At 32.0% G+C, this 7,903-nt stretch overlaps 1 non-coding gene across 1 annotated transcript; it reads left to right on the forward strand.

Annotated features, from left to right (window-relative positions):
- Positions 1–5,311: 5,311 nt before the first annotated feature.
- Positions 5,312–5,385, forward strand: Trnai-aau. Its single transcript has one exon. It is a non-coding gene; the product is annotated as a tRNA-Ile (tRNA).
- Positions 5,386–7,903: the final 2,518 nt, after the last annotated feature.

Here is a 7,903-nt window from a genome sequence, read left to right on the forward strand (position 1 = left end):
AAAGCTAACCCCCTTTTTCACTACCCCCCAAGTCCATCTCTCGTCTCACTCACATCGGGTACCCGGTCCCCTCCCAATTTTTCTCGGTCCCCATATTCTGGTGGCTTGCGGTGGCCTCTCGCTTACAATATATATGAACCTCATGACAAATCTAGTTAACCGTAATGCAGTAAACATCTAAATTCACTTTTTTATTATATAAAACCATTTTCGGTTTGTCTTATAATTTTTTAAACATACATTTTAAATAAATTTAGCCCAGTTTAGACTTGAAACTAAAATATCAGCTTTCTACAATATGTTGGTTTAGTGAAATACCATAACCACTTTCGGAAGATACCCCCCCCCCCAAAAAAAAAAAAAAAAAAAAAAAGAATCTATCACACACACGCACGCACGCACGCGCACACACACACACACATGCGCGCGCGCAAACAAACCCTTGTTAAACCCTACCTTACCCCATTTACCTACTTTACGCTCTCCCCTTTCAATGCCATACTATCCTGAACTGCTATCCGATTTTCCGCCTGTAGCACATTTAATAATTTAATCAACTACCCCCCCCCCCACACACACACATACACACATATATTGTGTATGTGTGCAATATATATATATAATATATTTATATATATAAATATATTTTTTAAATATATATATATATTAATAAAATTTTATGTAGTGTAAAATTAGGGGTTTTGTTTGTTGGTTTTCAATACCATTTCTTACTATCCTATAATAGGTCATATAGTTTCCTCTTCTGTGACTTGTATAGGTCAGGAAGGTCACTGTAACAATCAAGGGTTCCAAGAGTTGCGAAAATTATATTTCTTAAGATAGGTTGATGTAGGGTTAACAAAAGGACCAATATATGATAGACATTCTTGCATTGTTTTAAATTTTAATCGCCCTTTATCAGTTTTTTGAGCCCCCGTGCAAATAACGGGGAGTCGAGGGCGACCCCCTGGGGCCAAGGAATTCTTTTCCTGATAGAGCCTCCCTCATATGCTGCTACTAACAACGCCAGTGTGCTGATCCAGATGTTTCGTTTAGGTTAACAAGTAATAATTACAATTGGAAGAATAGATGTTATCAATTTGGCTACAATAAAATATTATTCAGGTAGGCAGAAAAAATATTTTGCCTAATAGGAAACATATGTATTAGTAAAGAAATAAAAAGAAGTCTTTGGAGTCAAAAAGAAACCGAAGAAATATTTGAAGTCCGGGGAGTGAAGAGAAAGAAAAAAAGAAAATGCAAATTATCGCAAAGAGAGGGAGTGCCAAAAGATAAAAAAGGCACAGCTCCTTGTGTACGCAATCAGCAGGAACAATAGACATTGTATGTGGTGAACAACTATGCGAACAGTGGAATAATCATGCATGTAGTGTGCAAAAAGTCACCGGGAAAATAGGCATCATTTAAAAGGGTTCAGGTAGGAAAACAACGTCTTTTATGGGCTAAACCTGGGGAAATAACTTTAAGTTTCGATGGTGATACAGCTTAGAAAAATCCTGGTCTTTATAATTTTTGGATTGGAAAGTTTTTAGGTTATCTAATGGCAATTTTGGGGAAAAATTTTTCAGAAAAAAAATGAAATATTATTTTTTTGGAAAATTTTCTTTATTAAAAAGTTTTGATACGGAAGTAGCAGTAGGAAAAGAAACAGCAGTGGCAGTATAAAAAACAACAAAGGAAGTTGTTAGAAATTCATGTTTGAAAATACTTTTTGGGTACCTCAAATTCGTTATGCATCAGGGGTATTTGTTTTTTTCATTGTGTTTTGGCCTTATCTTTAGTTCTAGTAGTCCTAAACTTTTTTTGTATATAATATAATATAATATTTTTATTATATTTATATATATTTTTTTTTTTATAGTCATATTAAAAACAAAACCTCTTTTAACCCACTAAAACAATTGTTCTAATGCTTTTTTTTTTTCATAACTTGGTCTGCTCAGGTGTTCCCATAATACCCCCTCAAAATTTTCCCAACACGTTTATAAAAAAACCATAAGGCTTCAAAAACTCATTTAGCAGACTCCACTAATTGACAAACAGAACCCCCCTTTTTTTACTCTCCCTTTAAACCCCCTGCGGGTATATGAACACAAAATAAGGGGAAAAAACTATGTTTTGTACTCGCCGCCTTAATTCAGCCACCGCCTCGTTCCCAAAAGAGCTGTTATCCAGAAGTTTGGTTAATCAACCCTTCTTTTTGGCGAAAAAGGTGTCACGCAAAACCTGTCTCATGGTAGGAGTCGAGCGGGCTCAAAGTCCCCCCTCACCCGTGGCGCAAAATTTTTTTTGGCATATGACACCCAAAATTTTTTGCTTGGAAGGGGAAGGGTTTTGTGATCCCAATAGATCCGAATAAAATTTATAAATGAAAATGATAGAGAAATACTTTATAATTATACATGTTTTTAAATTAAAACCTTTAAAAAATTGTTTTTCAGGGGCTAACATGGGAACATTTACAACCAAACAGAAATTTGGGCCCCAAGCAATTCATCAAATGTTTATTTTAATTTTGGGCTTGTCTGAAATTCATTTTTCTTAAGAATAAGTGGTACCTTTTTAAACAGATAAAAAGTTGGGATGTTTTTTAAAGAGTTGTCCTCTTTTTTACATTACAGAGTATTGTAACAATATTTTCAGATTACTTATTAACTCAATTACCAAGCCTCAGTCAGATCCCGGGTTTTGTAGGGGCTTTTCCCCCTACCTTAAAGTCTTAAAAACTAAATTCTTGTTGCGTGAGAAGTGTTGGATGGCTAACCCACTGAAAAAGATAATTTTAAAAATTTTTTTATTAATCATTAAAAAAGAAAAAAAAAAGAAAAAATCAAAATTAGATATTGGTGACATATGAGGGGAAAGGCAAAGAAGGGAAAGGGGGGAAAAAAGAAAAAATAAAATAGTGGATGGAATTGGAAATGCGATGATTCACACATACGGTTTTCAATATGTACAACAAAGGGAAACCTCTACACACCAAAAATCATGAATACCAAGTATTCCAAAGGAATAAACATTTTCTTATACTAGAAATATGGACAGTTTACAACGTAACGTGGGTAGATATGAATTCTTGTCAAAAGCTTGTTTTATAAATAATGAAAAACGGGCTTGGATGATAAATTTGGGGCAAAGCATTTTTTAAACCTAATGATGGGCGCTCGGGTTGGAAAAACTGCCCAAAAAGCTATTCTTATTGGTATCTGAAATGCGGAGACCAAGCCAATTAGCTGCTTTTTTAAAGTTGAAGTCGCAGAGGACATTTTCCTTTTTGGTTCATGGACATAAAATAAAAAAACCCCCCATAAAAAATGTTATTTTAGGAAGCCGACGGGAACCCTTTAGAGAAAGCTACCCCCGAAAAACTAGGGCGATTCTCATTTAAAATCTTACAAAAGGCCATTAAATATACCCAACACTGGCATACCACGTGCTTTTTAACGAAAAAACTAAAAAAGTTTGGGAACAGAAGTAGAAAGTGCCCTTTTCTTTATTTTTTTTTTTTTTGTTTTTCACACCTTTTAACCCCAAGGATTCAAGTGCCCTGAAAAAAAAAAGAAAAAAGTGGTGGGTTCATGACAAATTTTAAAAAATAATAATTATAATATGTTTTTTGTTTTTTTTTCTAAATACACATTTAATGACATTAATTCACTTGTTTCCCCTAAAAAACCTCTGTGTCCCAATATACAAAATAAGATACTTCGCTGGCCCGTAAGGGGATCGAACCCCTCGACTCCCGTTTATTTGCACGGGGCTCTAACCAAATGGCTAAAAGGCCTGTTGTAAAAATGTCACCTTATTAAATATATTGGGGATATATATATATATAATATATATAAAATATATATATATATATTAAAAATTAAAATAACGTATATATATATTATTTATCATATATATATATTTTATATATAAACACCCAAAACACACACACACACCACCATATAAATATTTATATTATATAATTAATAATTATATAATATATATAATATATATAAAATATATATATTTTTTATACATATTAATAAATATAATATATATATATTATATATAATATATATATATTATAATATATATTTTTTTTTATTTTTTTTTTTTTATTTATTCATTCATTTTTTACACACACAACACCTAGCACACCCACACACACACACACCACCACCACACACAACACACACACACAACACAACAACACACACCCAACACACCCACACAACAAACCCCAAAACACACACACACACACCACACCAACACCAACACGCGCACACACCACACCCGCAACACAACACACACCACACACACACACACACACACACAAACAAACATACACAACACACTTGTATGTATTATGTAATTCATAAACCCTGTTTATATGTATCTTTTATACACATGTATATATATTATATGTGTATATATGTAAATTATTTGTAATATTATATAGTATATATTATATTATTATTATATATAAATAATATATATTATATATATATAAATATATATATTAAATTTTAATGTGCTATATGTATTTGTAAATTTTACATGTTTTGTTATTGTAATATAAAAATATTATACCCATAACATGACATACATGATACATAAATTTTTACATTTTATATATATATATTATATATAATATATATTTATATTTAAAATAATATGTATATATATATAAAAATATATTATAAAATATAATTTTCCCATATAATATATAAATATAATATATATAATTATAATAATATATATAATTTATAAAAAAAATTAATACATACAATGTATTTTTTTTTTTGTTTGTTGTTTTGTTTTGGGTTTTTTGTTTTTTTTTTGTTTTTTTTTTGTTGTTGTTTTGTCTTGTTCGTGGTTCCTTTTTTTTTTTTTTTTTTTTTTGTTTTTTTTTTTTTTTTGTGTTGGTTTTTGTGTTGGTTTTTGTGTGTGTTGTGTGGGTGTTGGGGGGTGCGTGTTGGTGGTGTGTGTGGGTATGTGGTGTGTGTGGTGTGTGTGTGTGTGTGTGTTTGTGTTTGGTGTGTGTGTGTGTACTTGTGTGTTTGTGTGTTTGTGTATAAAAAAAATTTATATATATATATATATATATATATATATATATATATATATATATATATATATATATATATATATATATATATATATATAAATATAAATATATATATATATAAATATATATATATATACGTATATATATATATATATATATATATATATATATATATATATATATATATATATATATAATATATATATATATATACAGGTGACATTATTAGCAACAGGCCTGTTAGCTCAGTTGGTTAGAGCGCCGTGCTAATAACGCGGATGTCGAGGGTTCGATCCCCTTACGGGCCAGTGAAGTATCTTTATCATTGTATATTCAGACACAGAGGTTTATCTAGGGGAGAACAAGTGTAATTAATGTCATTAAATGTGTATATTAGACAGAAACATAAACATATTATATATTCATTATATTTGAAATCTGTCCAATGAACCCACCACTTCTTTCTCTTCTTTCAGGGACACTTGAATCCTTGTGGTAAAAGAGTGTGATAAAACAAAAAAAAAAAAAAAGAAAATGGCAGCTTTCTACTTCTGTTACCAACTTTACTTATGTTTATTCAGTTTAATAAGCACAGTGGTATGCCAGTGTTGGGTATATTTAATGGCCTTTTGCTAAGATTTTAAGTGAGAGATCGCCCTAGTCTTTCAGGGTAGCTTTCTCATATAAGGGATTCCGGTCGGCTATCCCAAAGTAACATTTTCATGGGCGTTTCTATTTCATATCCATGAACCAAAAGCGAAAGTGTCCTCTGCGACTTCAACTAAACATGCAGCTAATTGGCTCTGGTCTCCGCATTGCTAGTATACCAAGTAAGAATAGCTGTGTGCAGTTTATTCCAACCTGAGCTGCCCATCACTAAAGTTAAAAGTGCTTCTGCCCCAATTGCATCATCCAATGCCCAGTTTTTCATTATATTATAAAACAATGCATTTTGACAAGAATCTCATATCTACCGACGTTACGTTGTAATTTGTCCATATTCTAGTATAAGAATATATGTTTATTCCTTGGAATACTTGAGTGTTCATGATTTATGGTGTGTAGAGGTTTCCTTAGTTGTACAATATTGAATCCTGTATGTGTGACATCATCGCATTTCCAATTCCATCACACTATCTTTACTTATTCTGTGTTCCACCCTTCCCCTTCTTCTGCCTTTCCCCTCATCCATGTCACCAATATCATCAATTTCATGATTTTCATCTTTTACTTTTCTTATTATATGATTAATAAAATAGTTTAAAGTTATCTTTTTCAGTGGCTATAGCCTATCCAACACTTCTCACACAACAAGAATTGAGTTTCAAGACTTTAAGGTAGGGAAGAAGCCATACATAAACCTAGCGTCTGACTGAGGCTTGGTAATATGAGTTAATAAAGTAATAAATGAATATATTGTTACAATACATCTGTAATGATAAAAAAGAGGGAGCAATCTCTTGAAAATACATCAACATTTGATCTGTTCAAATTCAGGTACCACTTATTCTTTAAGAATAATGAATTTCAGACAATGCCAATACTTAAACATAAACATTTGATGAATTGCTTGGGCCAGAATTGCTGTTTGGTTGTAAATGTTCCTATGTTAGCCCGTGAAACACAATTGTTTAAATGGTTATATTTAAATATCATGTATATATTATAAAGTATTTCTACTATCTATTTTCATTCATAATTATATTCGGTATCTATTAGGCATCACAAATCCTTCCCATTCCAAAGCAAAATTTTGGATGTCATATGCCAAAAAACTTTTGCGCCACTGGACTGAGGTGGAGCTTCGTAGCCTGTCTCGACTCCTACCATGAGACAGGTTTTGCGTGACACCTTTTTGTCGCCAGAAAAGAAGGCTTAGATTAACCAAACTTCTGAGCATAACGAGCATCTTGGCAACTGAGGCGGTAGGCTGAAGCTAAGGCGGCGATGTACAAAAGCATAGTTTATCCCCTTATTTTGTGTTCATATACCAGCAGGAGGGTTAATGGTAGAGTACAAAAGGTGGTTACTGTTGTCAGATTAGTGGAGTCTGCTAGATGTAGTTTTGAAGCCTTATGGTTTTTCATAATCTGTGTATGGAAGAATTTCTGAGGGGGTATTCATGGGAACACCTGAGCAGACCAAGTTATGAAAAAAACAAGCATTAGCAACAATTGTCGAGTTGGTTCACTGAGGTTTTGTTTCCAATATGATATATATATATATATATATATATATATATATATATATATATATATATATATACAATAAATGTTTAGGACTACTAGAACTAAAGATAAGGCCAAAACACAATGAAACAACAAATACCGCTGATGCAGTAACTGAATTAGAGGATACCATATAAGTATTTTCAAACATGAACTTTTCTAACAACTTCCTTTGTTGTTATTATTAATGCCACTGCTGTTGCTTCTCCTACTGCTACTTCTGTATCAAATCTTTAATAAAGAAACTTTTCCAAACAATAGATATTTCATTTTTGATTCAGTGACAAAATTGTCCAATATTGCCATTAGATAACCTAAAGAACTTTCCAATCCAAAAATAGTATAAAGACCAGAGATTATTCTAAGCTGTATCACCAGTCGAATCTTAAAAGTATATTTACTCAGGTGAGCCGATAGATAGACGTATGTTTGCCTACCTGACCATTCTAAATGACTGGCCCTATTGTCCGGTGACTTTTTGCACACTACATGCATGATTATTCCACTGTTCGCATAGTTGTTCACCACATCAGTCATTGTTCTGTGATGGTACACAAGGAGCTTGCTTTATGACCTCTTGCGATAATTGCATTTTTCC

Source organism: Penaeus monodon, chromosome 17, assembly GCF_015228065.2.
Source record: "Penaeus monodon isolate SGIC_2016 chromosome 17, NSTDA_Pmon_1, whole genome shotgun sequence".
Lineage (NCBI taxonomy): Eukaryota > Metazoa > Arthropoda > Malacostraca > Decapoda > Penaeidae > Penaeus > Penaeus monodon.